This window comes from Carcharodon carcharias, chromosome 11 (assembly GCF_017639515.1).
Source record: "Carcharodon carcharias isolate sCarCar2 chromosome 11, sCarCar2.pri, whole genome shotgun sequence".
Classification (NCBI taxonomy): Eukaryota; Metazoa; Chordata; class Chondrichthyes; order Lamniformes; family Lamnidae; genus Carcharodon; species Carcharodon carcharias.
Genome location: NC_054477.1, coordinates 59325632 through 59351918, shown reverse-complemented (window position 1 = coordinate 59351918; position 26287 = coordinate 59325632). Strand labels below are relative to the sequence as shown.

General features: G+C 40.2%; 1 protein-coding gene across 6 annotated transcripts in view; it reads left to right on the top strand.

The window, feature by feature from the left end:
- Positions 1 to 26287, top strand: part of LOC121284472 (protein mono-ADP-ribosyltransferase PARP4-like) — a 148472-nt gene that overhangs the window by 16171 nt on the left and 106014 nt on the right. For all 6 annotated transcript variants that reach the window (XR_005944482.1, XM_041199971.1, XM_041199970.1 and 3 more), the window contains 5 exons: positions 5771 to 5929; positions 15364 to 15485; positions 16276 to 16447; positions 17400 to 17558; positions 24359 to 24496. The gene's annotated coding sequence lies outside the window, so the exon portion shown is untranslated. The remainder of the gene's footprint in view (positions 1 to 5770; positions 5930 to 15363; positions 15486 to 16275; positions 16448 to 17399; positions 17559 to 24358; positions 24497 to 26287) is intronic.

Below are 26287 nucleotides of genomic sequence, written 5' to 3'. Positions count from 1 at the left end.
TAGTCGGAAGATGAGGTGCTGTTTCTCCAGTTTGCGTTGAGCTTCACTGGAACAATGCAGCAAGCCAAGGACAGACATGTGGGCAAGAGAGCAGGTGGACTGTTAAACTGGCAAGCAACAGGGAGGTTTGGGTCATTCTTGCGGACAGACCGCAGGTGTTCTGCAAAGCGGTCGCCCTATTTACGTTTGGTCTGTCCAATGTAGAGGAGACCGTATTGGGAGCAACGAATGCAGTAGACTAAGTTGGGGGAAATGCAGGTGAAATGCTGCTTCACTTGAAAGGAGTGTTTGGGCCCTTGGACAGTGAGGATGCAACACCTGCCCCTTCACTTCCTCTCTCCTCACCCTCCAAGGGCCCAAACACTCCCTTCAAGTGAAGCAGCATTTCACTTGCATTTCCCCCAACTTAGTCTACTGCATTCGTTGCTCCCAATGCGGTCTCCTCTACATTGGAGAGACCAAACATAAACTGGGCGACCGCTTTGCAGAACACCTGCGGTCTGTCCGCAAGAATGACCCAAACCTCCCTGTCGCTTGCCATTTTAACACTCCACCTTGCTCTCTTGCCCACATGTCTGTCCTTGGCTTGCTGCATTGTTCCAGTGAAGCCCAACGCAAACTGGAGGAATAGCACCTCATCTTCCGACTAGGGACTTTACAGCCTTCCGGACTGAATATTGAATTCAACAACTTCAGATCTTGAACTCCTTCCTCCTTCCCCACCCCCTTTCTGTTTCTTCCCCCTTCCTTTTGTTTTTTCCAATAATTTATATAGATTTTTCTTTTCCCACCTATTTCCATTATTTTTAAATCTTTTATGCCCCCCAACCCCCACTAGAGCTATACCTTGAGTGCCTTACCAGCCATTCTTAATTAGCACATTCGTTTAGATAATATCACCAACTTCAACACCTCTGTGTTCTTTTGTCTGTGACATCTTTTGATTATCTGCTCCTATCACTGCTTGCTTGTCCCTACAACCACACCACCAACCCCCCCACTTCTCTCCACGCCCCCCCCTCTTCCCCACCCCCACCTTAAAGCAGCTTATATTTCACCCCTCTCCTTGCATTCACCCAGTTCTGCTGAAGGGTCATGAGGACTCGAAACGTCAACTCTTTTCTTCTCCGCCGATGCTGCCAGACCTGCTGAGTTTTTCCAGGTAATTCTGTTTTTGATGTGATGTCTATGCTGCTTGCATAGATGTGCAGTCCAGTGAGATGTTTTGTATTGGGGCTAAATTAGTTTAAAAGCAATCAGTGAACCCTGAAAGGCTACATCATCATGGGGATATATGGAGCTTATGAAGGTTCTCTGGTTTAAATTTATCTGTGTTTGCTGGGAGAGGGGTTTAGTTAGAGTTTGGACCTAATGTGGTTTGCAGCTCGCCCTGGGGCTGTTAGCGACTCCAGGCAGTTAGGGCTCAGAAGAAAAACAAAAACAGAATTACCTGGAAAAACTCAGCAGGTCTGGCAGCATCGGCAGAGAAGAAAAGAGTTGACGTTTCGAGTCCTCATGACCCTTCGACAGAACTTGAGTTCGAGTCCAAGAAAGAGTTGAAATTTAGCTGGTTTAAGGTGTGTGTGGGGGGTGGGGGGCGGAGAGAGAGAGAGAGAGAGAGAGGTGGAGTGGGGGTGTGGTTGTAGGGACAAATAAGCAGTGATAGAAGCAGATCATCAAAAGGTGTCAACAACAATAATATAAAAGAACACATAGGTGTTAAAGTTAAAGTTGGTGATATTATCTAAACGAATGTGCTAATTAAGAATGGATGGTAGGGCACTCAAGGTATAGCTCTAGTGGGGGTGGGGAGAGCATAAAAGATGTAAAAAAAAAAATAAAATAAATAAATTTTTTTTCTTCTTTTTCTCTTTTTATAATGGAAATAGGTGGGAAAAGGAAAATCTATATAATTTATTGGAAAAAAAAGAGAAAAGGAAGGGGGAAACAGAAAGGGGGTGGGGATGACGGAGGGAGCTCACGACCTAAAGTTGTTGAATTCAATATTCAGTCCGGATGGCTGTAAAGTGCCTAGTCGGTGTTGTTCCTCCAGTTTGCGTTGGGCTTCACTGGAACAATGCAGCAAGCCAAGGACAGACATGTGGGCAAGAGAGCAGGGTGGAGTGTTAAAATGGCAAGCGACAGGGAGGTTTGGGTCATTCTTGCGGACAGACCGCAGGTGTTCTGCAAAGCGGTCGCCCAGTTTACGTTTAGTCTCTCCAATGTAGAGGAGACCACATTGGGAGCAACGAATGCAGTAGACTAAGTTGGGGGAAATGCAAGTGAAATGCTGCTTCACTTGAAAGGAGTGTTTGGGTCCTTGAATGGTGAGGAGAGAGGAAGTGAAGGGGCAGGTATTGCATCTTTTGCGTGGGCATGGGGTGGTGCCATAGGAGGGGGTTGAGGAGTAGGGGGTGATGGAGGAGTGGACCAGGGTGTCCCGGAGGGAGCGATCCCTACGGAATGCCGATAGGGGGGGTGAAGGGAAGATGTGTTTGGTGGTGGCATCATGCTGGAGTTGGCGGAAATGGCGGAGGATGATCCTTTGAATGTGGAGGCTGGTGGGGTGATAAGTGAGGACAAGGGGGACCCTATCATGTTTCTGGGAGGGAGGAGAAGGCGTGAGGGCGGATGCGCGGGAGATGGGCCAGACACGGTTGAGGGCCCTGTCAACGACCGTGGGTGGAAAACCTCGGTTAAGGAAGAAGGAGGACATGTCAGAGGAACTGTTTTTGAAGGTAGCATCATCGGAACAGATGCGATGGAGGCGAAGGAACTGAGAGAATGAGATGGAGTCCTTACAGGAAGCAGGGTGTGAGGAGCTGTAGTCGAGATAGCTGTGGGAGTCGGTGGGTTTGTAATGGATATTGGTGGACAGTCTATCACCAGAGATTGAGACAGAGAGGTCAAGGAAGGGAAGGGAAGTGTCAGAGATGGACCACGTGAAAATGATGGAGGGGTGGAGATTGGAAGCAAAATTAATAAATTTTTCCAAGTCCTGACGAGAGCATGAAGCGGCACCGAAGTAATCATCGATGTACCGGAGAAAGAGTTGTGGAAGGGGGCCGGTGTAGTACTGGAACAAGGAATGTTCCACATACCCCATAAAGAGACAGGCATAGCTGGGACCCATGCGGGTACCCATAGCCACACCTTTCATTTGGAGGAAGTGAGAGGAGTTGAAGGAGAAATTGTTCAGCGTGAGAACAAGTTCAGCCAGACGGAGGAGAGTAGTGGTGGATGGGGATTGTTCGGGCCTCTGTTCGAGGAAGAAGCTAAGGGCCCTCAGACCATCCTGGTGGGGGATGGAGGTGTAGAGGGATTGGACGTCCATGGTGAAGAGGAAGCGGTTGGGGCCAGGGAACTGGAAATTGTTGATGTGACGTAAGGTGTCAGAGGAATCACGGATGTAGGTGGGAAGGGACTGGACAAGGGGAGAGAGAAGGGAGTCAAGATAACGAGAAATGAGTTCTGTGGGGCAGGAGCAAGCTGAGACGATCGGTCTACCGGGGCAGTTCTGTTTGTTGATTTTGGGTAGGAGATAGAAGCGGGCCGTCCGAGGTTGGGCGACTATCAGGTTGGAAGCTGTGGGAGGGAGATCCCCAGAGGAGATGAGGTCAGTGACAGTCCTGGAAACAATGGCTTGATGTTCAGTGGTGGGGTCATGGTCCAGGGAGAGGTAGGAGGAAGTGTCTGCAAGTTGACGCTCAGCCTCCGCGAGGTAGATGTCAGTGCGCCAGACAACAACAGCACCACCCTTGTCAGCGGGTTTGATGACAATGTTGGGGTTGGACCTGAGAGAATGGAGTGCAGTAAGTTCAGAGAGAGACAGGTTAGAATGGGTGAGAGGAGCAGAGAAATTCCTGGGAGCAGAAAAGGCAGCAGAAGGTCACTGGTTCCAAGCTGGGGGCAATTAGGGTTCAGAATAGTCCTGGGAGCCATTTATAGCTCGGTGCAGCCAGGAGATTGGAGTTCGAAGAAACCGGTGGGGGACGGGGGGGGGGGGGGGGGGGGGGGGGGGGGGGGCCCTGACCTAGCTTAGTGAAGCTAGCGGTGTGTGAAAGAGTTGGAAGTATGCTGGTAATTAGAGGCAGGAGTGCAGCATTGTGAATCCTGTGGAAAGCGGCCTCCGGAAGAGAGATTAAACCATCGAGGGGTGAGCAGTCGTTGAGGCAGTCCAAGTTGTTAACAGAATCCAAGCCAGTTGATGAAGCAGAAACCAAGACACAGAGCTTTTCTTTATTGAGAGAGTTTATTGACTTGTTCAGTCTCATAGCTCTCAAATATTGCAAATATTTATTCACTCCATAAATTCACATAGCACTTCTTGAAGTTCTCAGTCATCTGCAACCCTTGAAAATATGCCCTGTACACCAAAGATCAGGTTGTTAACATGTGTCAAAATTGTAGCAGGAAAAAATCAACTTCTGCAGTGTTTCAAGAAGTGGCTCACTACCACCTTTTCAAGGACAATTAGGGATGGGCAATAAATGCTGGGCTTAACAGTAGCTTTTACGACCCACGAATGAATGAAAAGAAACTTCTTGCCAGAAGGAATTTACTTTAGTAATTAATGTAAATGACTAGGTTTTGCTGTAGGTTTGCTATAGATTTTACAGCTCGCCACTCATTCAATCTTGATCAATCATCAGGAAGTGCTATGTGAATTTATGGAGTGAATAAATATTTGCAATACAAAATGGTCCCTAAACTCAAAATGAAAATCAGCATCATGTGTTCTGTGTGTTAAGAGATATTGTTAGTTGATCAGAATATTTCTCCATATGGACCTACCATTTTGGGTCTCTGTATCTTGATGTGCTCCAATAATGCAAATTATGGAACTATCCCATTGGTATTTTGGCATTTTAAACCAACCTAGAGATCAGTCTAGAACTACACAAACTAATAATTAGCTATTATTAACTAGATGTTCATATTCCAGCCAGAGACACATCCAGATTAGGTTCTGGGTTGTTACAAAGCACTAACTCTTAGCAAAAACAAACCTAGTATTTTGTGTTCCTACCCTGGTAGCCCCTGAAACATTGTTCACCAGAGGAGCATGTGTTGATTTCCCATCATGATTAAGAGATGCACTGCTGAAGTTTTTAAAAATAATACTGAAATAATCATACCTAATTTTATGTTCAAGATATTGCCCACTGGGAATAATATTCACTTTTTAGATAATGGTAGGAACTTGAATTTATATTGCATCTTCAAAACAGAAAAATTGCATCATAGAGGTGTAATAAAATAAAGCTGATATCATCAAAAAAACCTCCCCTTTTAAATGATGGGTTGTTGTGAGGCAATCAATCATCCTCACTCTGACACACTTTTCATGAGTGAACTATGTGAATTTTAAGCAGTGACTGCAGGGAAATGTTTGAAGAAGAATGGAGGGGAAAGAATTACTGCTGTCTTTTGAATAATAACTACAAACCAATTTAAATCTACCCAGAGAGAAACTCACAAAGTATGAGACCTCTGGGGGTTGTTATATTGACATTGACTTTTTTTCATTTTCAAACCATTCTTTTAAACTTAGTTTTGTACAACTTTTTACCTAATTTAAATGATATTTATCAGATGTTTTGCTATATGTACTATGACATTATCTACTTCATGAAATGTCTTATTGGTTTTCTACTGTAGGTCGAATCTGTGAACTAAGCAATAGATGAAGTAATTAAATCTTATTGACATAAATGTGGGGAATTACATCTGTTTTATAAAATTTTAAAAATTAATTTGTATACACTAGAGCCAGCAGCAACAGAAACAGTTCGTTTTCACCTCAATTGCTGAGGAAGCTGAAGAAGCCTATGACTGGTGCAAAAAGAAACTAGTGGCAAAGGAATTCACAGTGAAAATTAATGATCTGTCTGCTGTGCTGCACTTAACTTCTGAGAAGTTGCAACAGGTCAGTATAGTGTTTACATTCTAAGAATATGGACTTTCTCCTGAACGTTATGACATATAGCAATATGCTTTTGTAAAGCATGTATCAGTACTGCATGGTGAAAAAGGTACTTAAAGCAGTATTATATCTTACTTAATACAAATATGTATGGTCAGGAAAAGATTTTAGTATTCCATCTGGCAAATCCCAAAATTCAGAAAATGCCTTCCAGTCGCTTCTTTTGCCAAAGAAAAGTCTTAGCTCCCTGTTGAATTTGCTTGCATTATCCGCCTCTCCTAGCTTCTTGGGTGGTCCATTCCAAGCACTTCTGTGTGAATTAGTACTCCCTGTTTGCAAAGTTGATGGCTCTGTCCAATAATTTATTATTGCTGTTTGCATATACTTCTAAAATCATAACCAATTCAAAAAGGTCTCCAATGGCCTTTTGTCTCTGATGTAAACATTTCCTCAGTCTCCCTTAGTGGCTCAGATGCCCAAATCTGGTATAATATATACCTTTCTTCCCTACTTATCTCTATATCCGTCTCAATGCCAGGTTGACATTTCTGTAGTATGGTAACCGGAACTGAATGAACTGTATATGTAGAGATTGAATCATGGGTCTGTTCAAGCTCACTATTATCTTCCTAAGACTCATGTTCTATACCTCAGGTTATGTATCCTAATATTATCAGCAAATTTGGATACGTGGCTTTCTATCCCATTATCAAAGTTGTTAATGAACACAGTGAACTGTCGAGACCCCGACAGGGATCCTACTAACATCCTACTAATTAGAGTGCCTGTCCATTGTCCCTGCTCTCTCTCTCCTTCTGCTGAGCCAATTTCCAAATCAGATCAATAATTTGCTTTCAATTCCAAGACCTTCAACTTTAGTTAATAGTCTCTCATGAGGAACTTTATCAAATGTCTAAAATTTCACCGACGTTTCTAAATCTGAGTCAATATATTCTCAGTTTCAAAAAAATGTCTCTTCTTTAAATATGGATGTAGATCTTTCTGATTTTTTTTCCATAGAATGGCATATAGGATTTCAAAACGATCAGCACTGTCTTTAAATTAAAGCCAAAGTGATATAGGACCCAAGGGCATTTATATGGTAGAGGCAGCCAGGGAAGGTGACTGCTGAGGTGTATTTGTTAGGTTCTGCCGACATGGAACAGAAACCCAACACTATATATGTAAAAACCTTATACTTATTGCTATCTCATATTTTTAAACTGGAATTTTCTGCTGAATAAAGACAATTAAGACTCTCTGTCTGAGAGTTATCCCTAGCAGTCTCCAGAACAAAAGAATTCTCATCTCAATTTCCGGAATGTCACACCTTGTTATGCCTAAGGAGCAAAAAACAGACAACCTGGGACTGTTGAAACCATTTCAAAGGGAGCTACAGGAATGCCATTTGCGATTGATAAGCCGACCTGGCATGTGAAGTCAGTGGGTCTACAGAGACAGCGACTTCCCAAATGCCAGATCCTCAACGTAAACGTCACCCCTTAAAACCCATAATGGTTGAGACATTATCAGTCTTGAAAACAAAGCCAATTGCAGATGTGGGATAAACATCCCTTTTGAAGTCATTGTGGAGGAGGAAGGTCACATGACCCAAGACTGTAGCCCTTGGAGTACTTTAATATTACGGTTCTGGGCTGCACACCCACTTTGCTATTTTGCCATCCAACTGGCAAGCCACATAGCCGGCTCTCTCCAGCCAGGACAACTAATCTAACCAGATTCTGCTGGAAGATTTTGTACCATCACCTATAGGGCCGACCCAATCTGTGTGTGCTTGCTTCATCTTGTGACAGCAACACCACCTGAAGAGCGAATCTTACAACACTGAACTTCAAACGCCTACGAGAAAGAATTCCTCATTGGACTCTGACTTTGGGACTCTGGAATTCACGTGAACCAATGTTCAGTTTTTCTGTGGTCCTTGTACTGTTAACCTCCTTCTCTTTATCCGCCTTTACTGCATGAATGCATGGATTTTGAATGTGTGAAATAAAGTACCCGTCTGAATTAATCCTAATTCGAGTTTGCTGTGGATTATTAGTAAAATTGGATCACATAAAAATACACCACCACTTATTCTTTAAAACAAACTAATTGAAAACACATTTTGTTTATGGACAGTGATAAGAGGAAAACAGTACTGTTTAAATATGCTGCTCTAAGAAACTATCTCGAAAGTATTGTAAGAACTTCACATCCAGGTGACTACTGCCAATCTGATTTTTCCAGTTTATGTGTAGATTAAAATTACCCATGATTATTGCCATCCCAAGCACCCAATATTTTCTCTTCAATACTTTGCCCTACACTGGGGCTACTGTTAGGAGGCCTGTAGACCACTCCCACTAATGACTTTTCCCCCCTACTATGTCTCATCTCCACCCAAACCAATTCTACATCCTGATCTTCTGAACCAAGATCATCTCTAACAATGGCACCAATGACCTCTTTGATTAACAGTGCTACAGAGAAGAAATTCCTCCTCATCTCTGTCTTAAATGGGCAACCCCTTACACTGAGATTATAACTTCTGGTCCTCGACTCTCCCACAGAGGGAAACAACCTCTCAGCATCTATCCTGTCAAGCCCCCTAAGAATCTTATATGTTTCAATAAGGTCGCCTCTCATTCTTCTAAACAATGAGTACAGACCCAACCGACTCAACCTCTCCTCATAGGAAAATCCCTCCCTACCCTGGATCAACCCTAGTGAACCTTCTCTGGACTGCCTCCAATGCCAGTATATCTTTCCTTAGATAAGGGGACAAAAACTGTTCACAGTATTCTAGGTGCGGTCTAACTAATGCCTTGTATAATTTTAGCAAGACTTCCTTATTTTTATACTCCATTCCCTTTGAAATAACATTCCATTTGCCTTCCCTACTACCTGCTGAACTTGTATGCTAACCTTTTGGGGTTCATGCATGAGGACCCCAAAATCCCTTTGTGCTCCAGCTTTCTGTGGTCTTTCTCCATTTAAGTAATGTTCAGCTCCCCTATTCTTCCTGCCAAAGTGCATAACCTCACATTTTCCCAAGTTATATTCCATCTGCCAAGTTTTTGCCCACTCACTTAATCTGTCTATACCCCTCTGTAGACTTTTCGTGTCATCCTCACCGCTTGCCTTCTCACCAGTTTTTGTGTCATCTGCAAACCTCGCAATACTACTTTTACTTCCCTCATCTAAGTCATTAATATATATTGTAAATAATTGCGACCCCAGCGCTGATCCCTATGGCACTCCACGAGTTACAGGTTGCCATCCTGAAAATGCCCCCCTTATCCCAACTCTCTGTCTTCAATTAGTTAGCCAATCCTCTATCCATGCTAATATACTACCCCAACACCATGGGCTCTTATCTTATTAAGTAGCCTTATCGAACGCCTTTTGGAAATCCAAATATATTACATCGACTGGTTCCCCTATATCTATCTTGCTAGTTACATCGCTTCTTAGAAAGAATTCTAATTTGTCAGGCATGAGTTCCCTTTCATGAAGCCATGTTGACTCTGCTTGATTATATTATGCTTTTCTAAATGCTTTGCTATTAAATCCTTTATAATTGACTGACATTTTCTCAATGATGGATGTTAAGCTAACTGGCCTATAGTTACCTGTTTTTTGTCCCCCTCTCTTTTTGAATAAGGGTGTTACATTGACAGTTTTCCAATCTTCTAGGACTTATCCAGAAACTAAGGATTCTTGGAAGATTACTACCAGTGCATCCATTATTTGTGTAGCTACTTCCTTTAATATCCTAGGATGTGATCCATCAGGTTCCAGAGGACTTAGCAGCCTTTAGCCCTATTAGTTTCCCTAGTACTTTTTTTCTAGTGATAGCATTGTATTTATTTTCTTCCCCCAACACCCCCATCCTTTTGCCCCTTGATTATTTAGTATTTTTGGGATGCTATTAGTGTCTTCTACTGTGAAGACTGACGCAAAGTATTTATTCAACTCCTCTGCTGTTTCCTAGTTCCCCATAATTATTACCCCAGCCTCATTCTCTAAGGGGCCTGTGTTCACTTTGGCCTCTCTCTTCCTTTTTATATATTTAAAAAATCCCTTACTGTCCGTTTTTATATTACTTGCTAGTTTACCCTCAAAGTTTATTTTCTCCCTCTTTATTATTTTTTGGTCATCTTTTGTTGGTTTTTAAAACTTTCCCAATCGTCTGGCTTATCATTAATCTTTGCCACGTTGTATGTTTTTTCTTTCAATTTGATACTATCCTTAACTTTCTTGGTTAACCACGGTTGGTTTACCCCCTTTCTAGAATCCTTCTTTCTCGCTGAGAAATACCTTTGTTCTGAGTCATGAATTATTTTCTTAAATGTCTGCCATTGTTTTTCAACCATCTTTTCTGCTAAACTCCTTTCCCAGTCCACTCCAGCCAACTCTGTCCTCATTCCTTTGTAATTACCCTTATTTAAGTTTAGCACAGTTGTTTACAACCCAGGTTTCTCGCTCTCAAACTGAATGCTGAATTCTACTATGTTATGGTCACTGTTTCCTATGGGATCTTTCACTCATTACACATTGCCAGGTCCAAAATAGCCTGATCCCTGGTTGGATCCACAACATATTGTTCTAGGAAACTGTCCCAAATACACTCTATGAATTATTGCTCGTGTTTACTTCTGCCAGTTTGATTTTTTCAATCTACATGAAGATTAAAGTCACCCATGATTAATGTACTGCCTTTTTTACATGCCCTCATTATCTCCTGATTTATTCTCGGTCCTACAGTATAGCTACTGTTCGGGGGCCTATAGACTACTCCCACCAGTATCTTCTTCCTCTTGTTAATTCTGACCTCCACCCATATGGATTCTACATCTTCCGATCCAAGATCATTTCTTGCTATCAAACTTATTCCATCCCATACTAATAAAGCTACCCCACCACCCTTTCCTTCCTACCTGTCCTTTCAAAAAGTCACATACGCCTGAATATTTAGTTCCCAGCTTTGATCTCCTTGTAATCACATCTCTGTAATGGCTATAAGATCATATCAATTAACCCCTGTTTGTGCTGTTAATTTGTTTATTTTGTTCCGAATACTACATAAATTTAAGTAAAGAGCCATTAATTTTGCCTTTTTACCATTTTTTCCCCCTTTGACCCTATTTGCTGCTGTGTTTTTGTTTGTACACTCTGTCCCTTCCTGTCACACTCTGGGTATCATTACTTAAATAGCTGCCCTGCAGTGCTGCCATATCCTTTTGCTTTGTTAGTCTACGTATCCCCTCTCCAGAACCCTCCCCCTGCTTCCCCATTTAGTTTAAAGCCCTCTCTACAGCCCTAGTTATTCGATTCGCCAGGACACTGATCTCAGCATGGTTCAAGTGAAGCCTATCCTGATTATATACTTAAAAAGGGAAAATTTGCAGCGCTATGGGGAAGGAGCAAAGGAATTGGCTGAATTTTCAAAGAGCTGGCAAAGACCCAAGTGACCAAATGACCTCTTTGCTGTGAGAGCCTACGAATTCAAATCTCTTCTAAAACACTGTTTTCTTTAAGACTTATTGAAAAAAGCTAGCCAAGCACATCCATGTGCACACCCTTTAAAATATTTTTGCATGTCCAGGTGCATTCAGTATTTAAATGGAATAAGGCCTACTTGGAATCTTCCTGGTTGCTGCACAGTAATGCACATACACAGTTTAGCAGTTTGGCCACAGTTTGATCTAAAGGCTGCGAAATACAAAATAATATATGTCTGATTGCACTGATCTAAAAATAAGATGAATAATTTGCAGATCTCAGTCTGATTTATTGCAGCAAACCATACCTCTTCATCTGTTACAAAAACAAAAAATGCTGGAATGTTGTTGTTCACATCTGACCATTTGTATATAATGCTACTGCTGGAATTCTAATACAGCTAATAATGTTGACTGCATTCTTCTGGAATTTGTATAATAAAGGACTCATTTTAAGTGAGAATTGAGCTGGTATTTTACCTTTACTGTACAGATGCTGTGAAAGAAGAAACTAAGTACTGTAAGCATAATGGATTAGGCTGGCGGTGCAGTTACAAGACCTTACATGTCTGGAATTTGTGATGGCCCAAAAACAGTCTAAAACAGTGGAGTGTGAAAAATGGAAGTGAATTTCCTTGGGCCTTCTCCCACTCCACTGCCATAAGTTCAGCAGAAAACTTATTTATATGCATTAATGCATTTTTTTGCACATAATGGCAGTGAGTGGAAAAAGTTCTGAGGAAATTCACCATTTAAAACATTGAACAGTATCATACTAGTATTTCCTGATGATTTAAAATACACCTCCTCCCCATCACCGCCCCCCCTCCCCCCAACTGGACTATTCATTTATTTCTATGTTTCAATCTGATAAAGTAATGGAATTGGGTAAAAATATTAATACTTAACAGGGGAAGTGGTGACGATGACATAAAGAGTCTACAGAGGGATATAGACAGGTTAAGTGAGTGGACAAAAACTTGGCAGATAGAATATAACTTGGGAAACTGTGAGGTTATGCACTTTGGCAGGAAGAATAGAGGAGCTGAATATTACTTAAATGGAGAAAGACCACAGAAAGCTGCAGCACAGAGGGATTTGGGGGTCCTCATGCCTGAACACCAAAAAGCTAGCATACAAGTTCAGCAGGTAATAGGGAAGGCAAATGGAATGTTGGTTTTTATGTCAAAGCAAATGGAGTATAAAAATAGGGAAGTCTTACTAAAATTATACAAGGCACCAGATAGACCACACCTAGATACTGTGAATAGTTTTTGTCCCCTTATCTAAGGAAAGATATACTGGCATTGGAGGCAGTCCAGAGAAGATTTACTAGGTTGATCCTGGGTATGGAGGGATCTTCTTATGAGGAGAGGTTGAGTAGGTTGGGCCTGTACTCATTGAAGTTTAGAAAAATGAGAGGCGACTTTATTGAAACATATAAGATTCTTAGGGGGCTTGACAGGATAGATGCTGAGAGGTTGTTTCCCCTTGTTGGGGAGTCTAGAACCAGAGGCCATAATCTCAGTGTAAGGGGTTGCCCATTTAAGACAGAGATGAGGAGGAATTTCTTCTCTCAGAGGATAGTGAATCAATTAAATTCTTTACTGCAGAGGGCTATAGAGGCTGGGTCGTTAAGTATATTCAAGGCTGAGATAGGTAGATTTTTAATCAGTAAGGGAATCAAGGGTTATGAGGAAAAGGCAGGAAAGTGGAGTCGAGGATTATCAGATCAGCCATGATCTCATTGAATGGCGGAGCAGACTCGATGGGCCAAATGGCCTACTTCTGCTCCTACGTCTTATGGTCTTATGGGATAGGCACTGTTTAATAATTTATCTCAATGTTGTCTTAAGCTATTTTTAAAAATATACCAGCCAATGAGTAAATTTGCTGTCAAAACTATTTGATTCTAGAATTTATAAATAGAGGCACAGTGTACAAAAGCAAAAATGTTATGCTAAACTCACAAATCCACTTATTAAGCTCCAGTTAGAACATTGAGCCCAAGTTTGGCTGCACTACATTAAGAAAAAGGAATGTCAAAGCAATGGATAAGACAAAAAAGAAATTCACCAAAGTGGTTTGGAAATGAAAGGCTTTCATTATTAGGTGAGATTAGAGAAACTGTATCTTTTTACATTAGAACAGAAACTGTATCTTTTTACATTAGAACAGCAAAGTTTAAATGAAGCTTTGATAGGAGAACTTTAAGTCTGTGGAGAAAAACTATTCCCACTTCATGGCAAAAGTTTAAATTCATAACCAAAAGAACAAAGAGGCTAGGAGAAATTACTTTGTGTAGAGTTGTACAGACATGGAATTTTACTAGAAATTGACATAAGTACAATCCACAATATCTTTTTTTAAGAAAAGGTAGATAAATATTTGGGGAAAATGGATATGGGGAAAGGCTAGCGGAACCAACCTAGTGAATTGTTCTTTCAAAGAGCTGACACAGAATGGCCTATTTCTATTTTGTAAAATTATATGTAATACACCCATGTTGGAACAACCTGCTCTGCAACCAAATTTCAAAAGCAGGCACTTGAGAGATGGACCAAAGAACAGTTGCCCCCTTCCAAACTGGACAGAAAATACTTCTGTATGAGTCAGGTCAGAAACAGAAGAGGTAATTGAGGGAAAAAAAGTTGTTACCTGGTATGGGATAGCCTTTTAGCCTAACTTGTCATTTGGGTTTCCTTTTCTCCTCAGCCCCATCAACAACATATGTTGATAGAATCTCTGTGTGATCTTTGGGAAGACTTTGTTTACTTCAGTTGGTAAAGGTATACAATACCAGGAATAATCACTATAGGCTGAGTACTGGTAGGAAGATTAAGAAGGCCATATACTTTTTGGAAAACAACAGTCTAAGTGGGGTAATGAGTACTGCAACATATCAAGGATCAGAGTTTCAAATGCATGTGCAGTTCCATAATGCCCACTAGTGACAAATACATAAAATTTACAGCGCAGAAGTAAGCCATTCGGCCCAGAATGTCTTTGCTGGTTTATATGTTTGGCACAAGCTTCATCTTGCCTCTTTACATCCAAACCTATCAAAACAACGTTATAATTCTTTCTTTCTCATTACTTTATCCAGCTTCCCCTTAAATACATCTATGCTTTTGACCTTACCTACAAAGTACTTTCTTTGCTTTTTTTCCAATCACCTTGTAATCTGCATCCCTAGTTTATCCTTTGTGAATCTGTATCCAAAGCCCTTTTGCTCCATTACCCAATTTAGACTATTATTTTCCAAAGAGTATATGGCCGCCTTAATCTTCCTACCAAATTCATCCCCTCAAATTTATTTGTATAGATATTTGTTTGTCAATTATATACCCATTCAGCAAGTTTACTAATGTTTTCCTGTATTTTGTTGTAGTCTTCATAGTATTAACCATACCTCTCGTTTTTCCGCCCCCCACCCCCACCAAACTCAGGTGTCTTCATCAAATTTTTATATTGTACTTGTGATTCCCAAATCAAAATAGTTTATCTAAATAGTGAATAACAGTAGTCCCAGCACCGATCCCTGTGGAACATGACCTCCCATCTACCCCTCTCTGAGTGACTATATTTAATCCTGTTTTTTTGGTTTTAAAGCAAGTTTACTAGTTATTTAGCTTCTTGTTCCCTGACTCCGTGTGCTAGGACCTTAGTCATGAACCAACTATGTGGTACCTTACTGAAAGCCTTTTGAAAATCCAAATATATTACGTCTACTGCATTGTCCTTGCCTACCCCTTCTAATACTTCTAAGAATTCAATAAGGTTAATCAAACATGACCTTTTCTTTTGGAATCTCTGTGACTATCATTTATTATATTTTCTAGATTGATATAATAAGCAAGCTTCCTGCTTTCTCTTTACTCCTTCAGTGGGTGACTATTCTCATTCATTTTGTGTTTTACCTGACAACAGCTTATAATCAAGGGAGCCCTGAATACCAGCACAATCTCGAATGAAGTTGGAGTTTTCGTTGAAATAGTTTGGGCCATTTAGAAGATCAGTTGATCAGTCCAACCTCCATCACACCCAATGATGTAAGATACATTTTTGTTTTGCTTTTCAGGACCCATTAGAACATAACTCACTGGATAAGTGCACTTCGTGATATGACTTTTGAGTTGTACAACCAAGAGCTAATCACAGTTAGGGACAGAAGTGAAGCACAATAGTTGGTCTTTGTGTTTTTTAGTTTTTACATTAGATATACTTAAGAGTGGTCATTGACATGAACCTGTAAACAGATCTCATTTCCCCTATAAACTAGGGCACGTCCTTTCAATGCACAATATCTAGGCAAATGTAGCAAGATCCAGGGATTGAACATAGAAAACTTCCTGGTATATTCAGTCTTACTGGAATAATCACATGGGATCATCTGACCCCCGCCTAGTCTTTCGTAGGCACACTAATTATATATTCCATCAGAGGAATGTTGGCTAGGACACCAGAAGAACACTCTAGTCTTCAAATTGTGGGGTCAGATCTTTTATATCTACTTGATCCAATAGAATACTTTGATAAGAGTCTTGGTTGAGTGTTTTTCTAACACTTTTTCAGTAATTTAAGTATGAGTGAATAATACTCATGTCTTCGAATTAGAAGATTGTGGTTTCAAGTATCACTCAGAGGTGAGAATGCCACCAATTGAACTAAACTGGCACTTAGAAGTTAAAAGTGAATCAGAGGGAAAAATTGAAGAGAAGAATGTGATGAAGCCAAGACAAACCCAGTATCTAAAGTTCTTTGAAAAAAATGTGTATTATATTTCAGTTAATATTTTACAAAGCAGATTAAAGTCTTTTCATTATTGTTTGATACTTTCAGATAACCAGGGCAGAAGGAATCCTCCTGCAGGTGAAAAAAGCTATCAATGATAAAATTGATGGAAAAACATTGAGATTTAATGTCCCAATTCTATTCCACCTTGCTAATCAAACCTGAGATTAACTCTATAATTACCAAAAGAAAGATATCAGAGAAACAAGATCTCTGTCAGGTAATTACCATTTTTTGTACATAAGCCCCAGCAAAATTTCTACTGTGCTTATATTACCCTGACATATGAATTTTGGAGTTAGCAATTCATGAAATAAACCATTAACAAGTAAGGTTGGTTCAGTGTTTAAACGTTTTGATACTATACCACAAATATCACACATTGATGTTTTTAATGGAGACACCCACATAGAACCATTATTGTTTCCATCAGCGTGGAGCAGCACTATGGAATAGCAGATTCGGTCTTGCACCTGTGATTGTCACTTAGTTAATTGCCAATTTCAGCATTGTTATCAAGAAAAGTATCTGGGTACTGAACAGAGGGAACAAGAAAAAGTCAGAAGATGCTACCTAAGGAAGTTCAAATAACACTATCCGAGGCTTTTGAATAGGTTGCTCTTATCTATGAAATAAGGGGGTTTGGGCAAACCCTTAGAATGAGACAAAAAAGAAAGTCATTGCAATTATGTGCTATTAGTGAATGGATGCATGGTTAACATCCCAAAACAGCAGAGAAGGAAATTTCAACAACAAACAATAATGATAATGGCTTCTTATTTATGTAGCACCTTTAACATAATAAAGCATCCCAAGGTGCTTCACAGAAAAAATATAAAATGAAGTATGACAGATAAACTCAGTAAGCATTTATATCCACAATACAATTTTGAGGCTATTTAACTTAACAAATACCACAATTTTAGTGGGATAGCTGTTGATATTTTTCCCTCTGCATAAATGCTATTCTCTGCTAAATACTTTTGCCAGTAGGAAAGCCAAGATAAAGAATTTAGTCTGCCCAATCACATGGGACAGACCAAAAAGCATCAAAGTATAAGATTTGTGTGCTTACTTGTTTATGTCAATATATATAAAACAAACCAAGGTAAAAATATGCAGATATGACCCTGAGTCCAGAAGGTAGAAGATGCACATTTTTTTTGTTTCAGCTGGTAAGGGATGTCGTTAATGCAAGTGAGGCTACATCATGGACCCCTGTACCTTCATCACTTACTAAATATCATGCTCAGATGTCAAGTTGAATATGCTGATGCGAATAGTGATGAATTTCTGCATGTCAAAAATCAGTTATTGAACACCAATCAAAGGTAAAGTCCTATTTAATATAATATTAGAGTGGTTTATTTTCTAAGAATTTTTTTTCAAAACCAATTCACCTCTAACAACTTGCATTCCACAGTGATTATTCATAAACCATCCCAATATCTCTTGAACAATCTTCTTTCATACAGTATTTGACCATCCCAGTCTATTATATTTCCTTATAATTTGCAATTCTATTCCAAAATATATATTCATCCCACTTTTGTGCAGGTTAATTAACACCTACATCACTTGCTTTAGCTGGGAGTCTATTTCATAGTAGAGGGAAACTATTTTAATCTCCAGAGCAACCTGAAGCTTGCTAATTTTATCCTTTCTTGCAATGAGGTTTCAAGTCAAATAACCTCATATCCATTCTACTCATCCTGTCATTTGGAAATTCCTTTGTGCAAATCTGGAACAATTCTGCCCTAAGTGCAGTAGCGGGTGGGAAAAAAGTCATTTTATCTGCCGGCCTCAATCGCTGGTTTGCACGCCATATCGTCCCATTCCCACCTCATTAATTATGCAACTGCAGGAAACATGCCATCTCACTGGTGGGTGGCTCCGATTTGCCCGCCACGCCTTTACCTTGCCAATTCCTCACGCAGGGCGCATACTTAAACTGGAGCCGCACACACACAATGCTTGCAGTCCAGGACTCTTCTGGTCAAGACATGACCCCAAAATCCCAGAACAGTTCAGGCCCCTGATTCAGTGACACATCCCTGGGATGCCTTCTGGATGCTGTGAAGGCCCACCACGATGTCCTTTGGCCTCCTGCAACCAGAACGAGGGTAATCAGTCTCTCCATTCTGGCTTGGGAGGCGGTGGCAGAGTTGGTCAGTGCCAATGCTGCACACAGAGGTCAGCTACCCAGTGCAGAAAATGGATGAATGATCTCATCCGTGCCACCAGTGTAAGGCAACCATCTTATCACTCTAAACTCTCACACTCACAAGGCCATCATATATTCACTGGCATTTCACTAACTGCCAGCTCAAGGGACATCACCGCTTACTTTCTTTCTCACACACCCTCACAACTCTATCTGGCCTCATCTCCTCTGAAGACTGCCCCCTCCGCCCTCACCATCTTGAGGCCACTTGCACAAATCAACATGTGCCCCACATACCCTGGATAAAACCTTCCCCAGTACAGCCGTTGCTCTGTAGCCTCTTCCCTTGCATGAGGCAACTTCTCCCCCTTCCCCAGCAAACCCTAGCCCTGCAGCTATTGATAAACCACTCTGCCTTAAGGCTAACCTGGTGGGTAGAGGCCTTCCTGTGAGCCCCCCTAAAAGTGATGTGATGCTGCCTGTGAAGCCTGGTGCTGATGACTGCAAGTGCTTCCTGAAGCAAGGTGGGCAAACAAACCTCAAAATCCCGAGCGAAGTGCAGCTCACCAGGTGCACGTCGCTTATATACAGTTGCGAAATATGCATGCCTTGATGATCCAGTGTAGGGGGATGATTCTGGTGAGCAGTGCTTATAATGAGATGCTGACATATTGAAATTAGGTTCCCAACGGGAAGCGCTGCCCGCCATTAATGGGTGGAGCAGACAATTGCAAAATGGTCTCTCAAAGGCACGAAACCGATTTTTGGCTCTCTTGCCATATTGTTTCCCCCTGCCCACTATGATGCCTGACGCCAACGGGGCCGGAAAATTCCGGCCTTAGTCTTTTCTCTGAAAATAAATTCAGAGTGAAAGTCTCTCCAGCTTCTCTTTGAACTGTCCCTAATAGATCCTTTGAAGAAGGCTTTTTGACCTACTTTTACTCATCCATCCAGAAAGATTCTAAAGTCATCCCACTGTAACATCCAGTTGTTTCTTAAATGATCCTTAGGGTTTTGCCTCACTATTCTTTATAAAAATTTATTCTGACATATTGGGCCAGAATTTGCTGTGAAAATAACAGTGAGGCGAACACCATTCATCAATAATTAACACAAATTGGGCAGCAAATTAAGGCGAGCACATGTGCACAGTTAAACATGAAAATCTGGAAGTTGCTGAGATGTTTCTACATAAGTTTTGCAAAACAGCATCACTCATGAGGCCCTCCATTCAAATGTAATGAATGGTGTATAGTTCCTGTGCCACCATTCTAAAAATAGACAAAACTCGCCAAAGGAAATTAATGCTTTTTTTGTTCCATTCTAAGCACACTTTTAACAATATATAAGTTTTAATTACTGCCAAATAGTCTGTTTGGTGCTGAAAATTAACTTTTACAATTGAGTCTCGTTCCTTCAGCTTTTAATTATTGGAGATTTTTTTGAAGAATTAAACTTTTTTTACTTTCTATTTCTGTTTTTTATTTCTCTCTTCCACTCTCTAACCTAATGCAAACTCACTTTTCCTCTCTTCACCCCCCCGGCGGCATTCCGCAGGGATCGTTCCCTCCAGGACATCCTGGTCCACTCCTCCATCACCCCCTACACCTCAACCCCCTCCCACGGCACCTTCCCATGCAACTGCAGAAGGTGCAATACCTGCCCCTTTATTTCCCCTCTCCTCAACGTCCAAGGGCCCAAACACTCCTTTCAAGTGAAGCAGCATTTCACTTGCACTTCCCTCAATTTAGTCTATTGCATTCGCTGCTCCCAATGCAGTTTCCTCTACATTGGAGAGACCAAACGCAGACCGGGTGACCGCTTTGCGGAACACCTTCGGTCTGTCCGCAAGCATGACCCAGACCTCCCTGTTGCTTGCCATTTCAACACTCCACCCTGCTCTCATGCCCACATGTCTGTTCTTGGCCTGCTGCATTATTCCAGTGAAGCTCAACGCAAACTGGAGGAACAGCACCTCATCTTTCAACTAGGCACTTCACAGCCTTCCGGACTGAATATTGAGTTCAACAATTTTAGATCATGAACTCTCTCCTCCATCCCCACCCCCTTTCTTCCAATAATTTATATAGATTTTTCTTTTCCCACCTATTTCCATTATTTTTAAATGTATTTCCATGCATTGTTTTATCTCTACCTTTTAGCCTATTTCGATCCCTTCCCCCCACCCCACCCCACCCCCACTAGGGCTATCTTTACCTTGCTCATCCTGCTTTCTACCCTTAATGTCACCTATTATCACATTCCTTAGATAATATCACCACTGTCAGCACCTCTTTGTCCTTTTGTCTATGACATCTTTTGGCTATCTCCACCTATCACTGGCCCTCTCTCCAGCTCTACCTATCTCCCACACCCTCTTAAACCAGCTTACATTTCACTTCTTTTTTATTTTTCCTTAGTTCTGCTGAAGAGTCATACAGACTTGAAACATTAACTATGTTCCTCTCCGCAGATGCTGTCAGACCTGCTGAGTTTTTCCAGGTATTTTTGTTTTTGTTCTCTTTTCCTCTCTCTTTGTTTCACTTTCTGTAACTGGTTTGACATTGAATACTTTGTTTTAATTCCAGCTTCCTGGTTCAGACTCTGTATTGCTCATTAATGATTCTTTGATCATTACTTAGTTGCTTGCGCTGTTCTCACAAGTTCCAGATGCCCTGAAAAGGGTGTCACATTATTTAGATGTCCAACTGAAAGCAGCTTGATATGCAAAAGCCCATTAATTTGCTGCATGTAGTAAATTCTGGCCCATTCTTTGTGGAATACAATTTGTCCTAAAAGTAGCCTTTCTTAATTTGCTTCCATGCCCCCTTTGACAGTTTAATCAAGTAATTTTCTGTATTAAGTTTTTGCATACGCTTCACATTCTGGTTGATCGAATGGTAAACAGAGTGCATTGTAAACAGTGTGTAAAAGTTGGAAATTTGATAAGAGGGTTAAGACAGTGTTGCTTTTTGCCTTCAATATTCTTATAAACTTGAGGCAGTATTTATTTAAATTTTTATCCACTGTTGTACTGCTGGTGCAGTTAGTGTGTAGAAAAAAAAAAATTTAGAACTAACTTAAAAGTAACTTTAAAAATATAAAAAAGTAAAAATAATATAAACAATCTAGACTAAATTATGGCTGAGCAGGTTCTGTGTCTAAACTGTAATACATGCTCAGGCAAGTTCTTAAGCATGACACTGATTGGAGTTGTATTCTCTGGAATTTAGAAGATTGAGGAATGCTATGATTGAAGTTTTCAAGCTTTTAAGGGGAATGGATAGCCAGAACCACCTTCAGCTGGTTGCGGAGTCAAGAAGTAGGAAACATAGCCTAAAAATTAGAGCCGGATGTTTCAGGAATGAAATTAGGAAACACAAAGGATGGAAGGAGAATAGAACTCTTCTGCAAATGACAACCAATGCTAGATCAATTGTTAATTTTAGGTTTGAGATTGATGGATTTCTGTTAACCAGAGATATTAAGGGATATGGGACAAAAGTATGTCTATGGAGTGAAGTCACAGATCAACCATAATCTCATTGAATGGTGGAACTGGCTCAAGGAGTTAAATGGCCTATTCCTGTTCTTGTGTATTCTAAGATCACCTCTCAGTTGCTCCTTTCCATGCTGGAAAGCCCAAGTTTGTTGAATATTTCCTCATCACTGAGATTGTTATACTAGAGGTTAGCTTTGTGGTCTTTTACTGCACGGTTTCCAGCACTCAAATGTTTGACTTTTTGTCAGGCAAGATTTGACACAGCATTCAAGGTACAGTCTTACTATAGCACAATTATGATAGATCATTACCTCCATGACTTGATTTCTACAATTTTTCATTGCATTGCAATGTCCTATTGGATTTGATGATTGCTGCTGTGCATTGGCTCAACATGTGTAGCATTGAATCCACTAAGCCTCTTGGGTCTCTTTCTGCTTCATCCTTTTGATATTTCAGTGTCATTTATGGAGTACACATGGTAGCTTTTTTCTTCTTATATGTTTTACTTTTGGTTTGCCTATGTTCAATTTCATGTGCTATTTTTATGTCCACTTACTTATTTTGTCCAATTCATTCTATAGTTAATGGGCTGCTGCTTCTAGTTTGATTACATCTGCAAATTTGAGTTTCTAATTCAAAGTAATACATGTAGATTAGAAAAAACAGTCGTCCCAACACTTAACCCTCAGGCACCCGGAATCTCAGAATTCAGAATTTTTACAGTGCAGAATGAGGCCATTTGGTCCATTGTGTCTGCATTGGCTCTCTAAATGAGCAATTTACTTAATGCCATTCTCCCATCTTCTCCCATAGCCCTGCACATTGTTCCTTTTCAAACAACAGTCTAGTTCCCTTTTGAATGCATAGATTGATCCTGCCTCCACCACACTCAAGCAGCACATTTCAGACCTTAACCACTCACTGCGTAAAAAAGATTTTTCTAGTATCGCTTTTGCTTCTTTTGCAAATTACTTCAAATCTGTCCCCTCTTATTCTTGATCCTTTCATGAATGGGAACAGATGACTCCTATCTACTTTGTTCATACACCTCATGATTTTGACTACCTTTATTAAATCTCCTCTCAACTGTCTTTTCTCCAAGGAAAACAGTCCTCATGTCTCCAATTTATCTTCATAACTGAAGTAAACCCCACTCAATACTTCCCCTTACACTCCCCTCATGCCACGATAACTTCACTGCTTATACTCATCATTTCCTGTCTTTCAAACATTTTCTTATCTATTCATCTGAATAGCACTATATTTAATTAAGTCTTCGTTAAAAGTTTTGGAAGTTGAGGCTAATCACAGTCCACTTAGGTTAACACTTCATTAATAAAGTAAAGGAGCTTGGTTTGAAAGAGCTTCCACTCCCAAGTTCATGCTGACAGCTGTTAACCAGGTTATTGTTGCATGGACGAATGTAAAGATTACTTATCAATTCCATTACTTTACATAAATGGAAGTACATCTAACGGATCTGTAATTGTATCTTTTAACACTTATTTTTAATGTGCCCATGAAATTAGCCTCTTTCAAATCATCTGGAGTATCCTCATTAATAATCATCATGAATGAATCATTAAATAGTGCTTCACAAATCCCTTCCATAGTCTTTCAGCATTCTTCGCCATCTACCACTTAGTTGAGAGGATCCAAAATTTGTATTAATAAAGCTATGGCATGAGATGTGTGCAAGCACTGTACCGTACAAAAACAGGCAACTAAGAAACTGTGGGCAGTAGGAATTGGCCAAACATAAATGATGCATTATTAAGGCAATATATGGTGAAGATATAGAATGTTAGAGTTGACTATATTGATTTGAATACAGTAGTTTGTGTGTGAGGTTACTTTAATATCTTATCATGGTGAATATTAATTGTTGATTAATCCTTAGAAGTTTTGATTGGACCCCAAATTCCAAAAACAATCTTCCCAAGACCATCTGAAATCCTATTCCTGAATATGGATTTTATATAAAAACAAAGCGCTGGAAACCAAGCTCCTTCGGGGTCATATTAGACTCGAAACGTTAACTCTGTTTCTCTCTCCATAGATGCTGTCAGACCTGCCGAAGTTTTCCAGCACTTTCTGTTTTTATTCCAGATTTCCAGCATCCGCAGTATTTTGACTTTGTTTATGGATTTTATATTTTGTTTGACATACATGTAGAGTGATAGACATGGAGAGAGTATTTTGATATTTTTAGTGTTAACGAAGTGTAGTCATAGTAAAATTGTACGTTAAATTCATCTTGTGGACTTTGCCCTTTCAACTGTCAATGATTATAAAATGAAAAAAAATATTCCTTGAACATTGAAAGATGAACAGATCATTAATAGTGTGTTTGAATATAACCAACTCTAATCACTTTCATCTACTTGAATTGCAGTGGTAAATTTTTTTTGTATACCGTTCTGAATTTGGATATATCTACACATGGTTTTATTTTTTTCCAGTACTTATTTGGTCGAGATTTTGCAGATTTTTCGTGTTGCTAGACTAAGTGAAAATAAAAATTTTCAAAGCCAACCTGGCAATATTCAGCAACTGTACCATGCCTCTTCTGGGAGCAACTTTGTTGGTATATTGTCCCGGTAAGTGTGAATTTAGTTAACTTGTGCATTTTATATAATTGTGCTGTTTAACTTGCACCAGCTGTTGTGTATCTAATAAGTTTGTACCGTTGGTAAATACGATATAAGTGTACCATAAAGTGTGAAAACTGGCCCATCATAAAAAAAACAGAAAATGCTGGAAAAGCTCAGCAGGTCTGGTGACATCTGTGGAGAGAGAAACAGAGTTAACGATTCGAGTCCAGTATGACTCTTCTTGGAACTTCAGGTTTCCAGCATCTGTAATATTTTACTTTGAAACTGGTCCATCAAGCCTGTTCCATCCCTTGATATCACTTCGACATCATTCCCTATCTCTTTCTGTCCATCATTTTCTCACACTCAGCCACTTCATCCAAGTTATTAATATAGATTATCAATATTTGAGGCCCCAACTCTGATCCCTGTGGCACCCCAGTAATTACAGTCTGTCATCCTGAAAATGACCCATTTATCCAGACACCCTGTTTTCTGTTTGTTAGCCAGTCCTCTATCTGTGTGAATATATTATTCTCAACACCATGGGCTGTTATCTTGTACAGTAACGTTCTATGTGGCATCTTATTTGATGCGTTTTGGAATCCAAATACACATCCACTGTTTCCTTTATCCACCCTCCTTGTTAGGTCCTCAAAGAGCACTAATACATTTTTGAAAAACAATTTCCCTTTCATACGATCAGGCAGAATTGACATGTTTTTATTATGATTTTCTAATTGCACTGCTACTGCTTCCTTAATGATGGATTCCAGTATTTTTCCAATGACAGATGTTAGGCTTAGCGCCTCATATTCTCCTGCTTTCTGTCTCTGTCCTTTCTTGATTTGGGTTTGCATTTGCAGTTTTCCAATCCAGAATCCAGAGAATTTTGGAAGGTTACAACCAATGCATCCACTATCTCTGAAGCCACTTCTATTGCGACCGTAGGATGCTGATAATCAAGTCCAAGGGATTTGTCAGCCTTTAGTACCACTGGTTTGCCTGATACTTTTTCTCTAGTGATAATAATTATTTTAAGTTCCTCCCCCCATTTTCCCTCCTGATTTTCTACTGTTATTGGGAAGTTTTTAGTGCCTTCTACCATGAAAACAAGTATTAAATACTTGATCAGAGTCTCTGCCATTCCTTGTTTTCCATTATTAATTCCCTAGTCTCATCCTCTAAGTGACCCATAGTTTTTATATACTTGTAGAAGCTCTTACTGTCTGTTTTTGTAGTCCATGCTCGTTAACTCTCAATCCATTTTTTCCCGCTCCTTTTTTTAGTCATCCTTTGTTTCTAAAATTTAATGTTCTGGCCTGTCTTGAATCTTCAACATTGTATGCTCTTCCTTTCAATTTGTAACAACCGAGATGGGATGGGTACACAGTTTCTCTCACCCCACTACTCCACAGGTTGCACCATAAGTGTAAATGTTAATTTCACTCACCAAAACAGCCAGATCTTTACCTTCACTAGTGCTAGACCCAAAATAAAAGATACTTAAATAAAAGATAAACTTAGACTAATTGATTTATTATGAAATGACGCTTTTTTCGAACAAGTTGCAAAACTGGTTAACATGCAATTTGCAATCCAGAAGTGTAACGATTTACTCAACACGTGCACGCACACACAAAAAAAGACAAGACAAATAAGGTCTCTGCAGAGGTTGGCATTAGGGAACACTTAAAAAGGATAAAGTTCGAAAAGGCCTTGACGCTGTCAATTTGGTGTTCCTGCGTGCGAAGACAAGAGCATTGGTCATAGTAGTTCTTTGGAAGTCCTTTCCAA